This window comes from Diorhabda carinulata, chromosome 4 (genome assembly GCF_026250575.1).
Source record: "Diorhabda carinulata isolate Delta chromosome 4, icDioCari1.1, whole genome shotgun sequence".
Lineage (NCBI taxonomy): Eukaryota > Metazoa > Arthropoda > Insecta > Coleoptera > Chrysomelidae > Diorhabda > Diorhabda carinulata.
The window spans coordinates 23,748,744-23,752,408 of NC_079463.1; the positions used below are offsets into that span (position 1 = coordinate 23,748,744).

Here is a 3,665-nt window from a genome sequence, read left to right on the forward strand (position 1 = left end):
AAGATATTCAGAAATATATTTCAAGAAGGTATGTGAAATTTCAGAAAAGAAGATAAGTGAATGTTTAGCACACAGTTTGTATTGTACGTTGCTGGCGGAGATGATTCCCGTTGCCCGAAGACTTAAAAACCGTCCTCAATCAGTTGCAAGGAAGAAGTGGTGTTGCTTCAGCATTACCTCCAGAATCAATTTTGACAACCAAGCAAACGCATTCCGTTTCACGTTTTTTGTTAGGCAACACAACCACAGCCATGTCTTCTTCAAGATTCCATCGAACAGAGATTTTTCTAACTATCTGTATAAATCCCATGAGAAAACGTGGTGCAAATTAATTAATAAAGATCCTGACACACAGAAGGTGTTGCAATATGAAAATATTTGAAAGATTTTGATTCATAAAGTAATCGTATTATCTTAAGTTCCCGATTTTTCATTTCATGTTTGGTCGTCTGCACCCTGAGTTAGAAATATTTAGAAGAAATTTCGATTTAACTAAGGGATGTAGGGTCCTTATTTTTATTATGTAATGAATGAATAAAATTTGTATGTTAACCAGAGTGTAGAATTTTTTTTGCTATAGTATGTACAATGCGTTTAGTAAACACAAAAAAACGTTTAGCCCTTGCATAGCATCCCTGGTGGGGATCGAACCCACGACCTTTGGATTAGAAGTCCAACGCGCTATCCTCTGCGCTACAGGGACGATGAATGATTTTGTCGACACACCCGTTTGGATTTGAAATCGTCATATTTATGTTCATATCAAATTTCGATAAATACTAATAATCTATTTCACATATACCTTTTTTGATAATACTTTAGAATTATCATAGATAACTAATTATATATCTTAAGTGTCCTGTTATTTTTAATCTGGACAAGCAGTCACTCAAATTTTCCTTCTCGAATAAAATTTCAAAAAGTAGTTTAATTAAACGTAACAATTAGAAGAGTGCAAAGAATGGATACTAATAATCGTCGTTTTGATATTAGAGAGGTAGCTGCATTCATGATAGTCCGGGCGCTGGCAGGGATTCCCGTAGCCCGAGAATCGATTTTAGGGGGTTGCGGGGCCGGCATCCTGGCCAGTTTATTATTAACAATTTAATTGTTTAAACGGCTATAATTTATTATCTACAATAGTTACGGGGTTTTTGATGAAACAGTCACGTTGCAAATCTTCTAACGAATATTTCCGTTTTTGAATTTTGAAAAAATATTCATTAGCACTAAAGTTATAGGCAAAGTAGTGTAATAAAAATGCAAAAATGCGCTGATTTCTCTTTCAATCGGTCGTATTTCGGCCTAGGTGGATTTAATTGATACTTTTTAAGATCCTTTCCAAAGAAAATCTTTTTCCTTTCAAAACGAGCCCTCATCCGTACATTTTCAAGCATTTGGAACAGTTTTATAGCACTTGGAAGACCAAATTTTAATAGGAAAATGACACTTTGATTTGTTTATAGGCTATTCGTGCAAAGAATAAACATTATGGAAAATAAAACAGCGCCATTTTATTCCGCATAGTAACAGACCACTTTGAAGCTCTCACTTGAAATTCTATGACAATTGGTTAATAAACTACAGCCGACTTTCGGAGCACGGAGTCTACGAAGCTTGTAATCTAAGCGACGTTTTCTTTGGCAGTCTGTAGCATAAATATTTCACCAAATATCAATTGAACAACACTTGTTAGTTGCTTTAACATTTTTTAAAACATCTTACGGAAATTATTATTACATTTTCTTAACTTAAGTAAGTATTTATTGGTCACAAATTAAATTATATTGTAGTATTATGTATTAATAATAATAGTTTTGGCAAAACTCACTCGTTTTATCACAGTTTTATGTTGATGCAAAATTCAATATTAATATTCTAAAAGAATACAATATTTTTACATTATTCACACGAGGCAAGGGTTTTCAAAAGTTTTAGTTTTACTACAAGCGCAGAATGAAATGCAAATACAATATTTTGTAATTACAATTTGGTACCAATTCACTTATTGGTGGAGAAACGAATAGAACATAAATTTTTTCAAGTACAAGAATATTCTCATGTAATTCAAACCCAAAATCATGAGGATTTATCCGAATACGATCAGTGTTCAATATATGAACTTGCTCATAAGTTATATAAAATGCTCTTAATATATTTAGTCTGATAGAATTTGACGTGGGAAAAAGCTTAATTATTGTTTTGTTCGCAGCCAATTTCATCAAACGTAATTGGTGTTGTCATCTGTAGTGCACCTATAGAAACCGCAGGAAAATCTTTGAAGAAACTTCTCTGGAAAAACTTTTAATGCGGCATGTTTCGTGCCAAATTTGCTTGTATAACAGAAGCCGGTAAGGTAGTGTAGAGCTATCAATATTGAGGAGGTTTCATATCCGATTATTTTTAATAATTTACGCAGCGATACAAATCTTCTTGTCGATCCTGCGCCATCTCTTGATACATCTTCAATGGACTGGATGAGAAATCGTTTTATTGGTCCTACATATGAAACTGCATCTCTTAGTACTGATGAGGAGAGTGTAGCCAAGTTAAAATTAAAGTAAATGTAGATAGATATTGCATTCTTTTGGATCCCTCCTATAAATGAGTATTCGTTAATCTCAATGAAAGCAATGAAGGAGATCCCGTTTTCAACTTCGTATATCTGTTATGCCGCATTTTCATCTATGAATGCAATCAAGACAAAAAACCGTTGACTGCTAAAAAATTTGGAAGATGACATGAGGGTGTGTTTGTCAACTATTCAACCAAGACAGGATCTTGTAATAAAGGGAAATCAGATTCAAATTTCCCACTAGTTTTTCTTCACACCTACTATTCTAAATAAACTTTATTGAATTTTATGAGTCCTGTAATGATTTTGTTTTCACTTAATATTGAAATATTTGTTTACTTGACTTTAGTTTTTTTTATTTAGTTTTCATTGGTAATTTTTTCCGATAAAATTTGCTATTATCATGTGTAAATAATACCAATTCATGCCATATAACTTAATGAAACGCAATATTGAAATACGGTAATCAAATGGTTAAATAAGGTTTAAAATTAATGTGCCGTGACGGATAAAAGGTTGGGAATCGCAGTTCTATATCTACACTTCACATACTTTTAGCTTCTTAAATAATTAGAACAATAAATTTCATACATCAAATTGATGTATCCACCTGTTTTACAACTCAACCGTCAATAGTTAGCCACCCCTAAGTATTATTATATCACTTACCATATGGAGAATGCATTCAAAAAGTTTAGAAAAAATTTTATATTTTTCAATGCTGCGTTTCTCTAATTTTTATTGAATTTTCTACGTATCAAACATGAAATCTAGTCAACAAACATTTTTTGACAAATGAGAGATCAAATTACAGAAAGTTACTGCAAAATCATCAAATGTACTCATTTTGTCCATTTTAACTGGTGACAGAAAGAAAATCGGCTGTAGTTTATTAACCAATTGTCATGGAATTTCAAGTGAAGGCTTAAAAGTTGTCTTTTATTATGCGAAATAAAATGGCGCCGATTTTTTTTCGAAAATATTTATTCTTCTTTGCACGAATGGCCTATAAACAAATAAAAGTGTCATTTTCTTATTAAAATATTGTCTTCCAAGTGCTATAAAATTATTGAAAATGTACGTATGAGGG

At 32.2% G+C, this 3,665-nt stretch overlaps 1 non-coding gene across 1 annotated transcript; it reads right to left on the reverse strand.

The window, feature by feature from the left end:
* Nucleotides 1-630: 630 nt before the first annotated feature.
* Nucleotides 631-703, reverse strand: Trnar-ucu (transfer RNA arginine (anticodon UCU)). Its single transcript has one exon. It is a non-coding gene; the product is annotated as a tRNA-Arg (tRNA).
* Between the last annotated feature and the right edge of the window lie 2,962 nt (nt 704-3,665).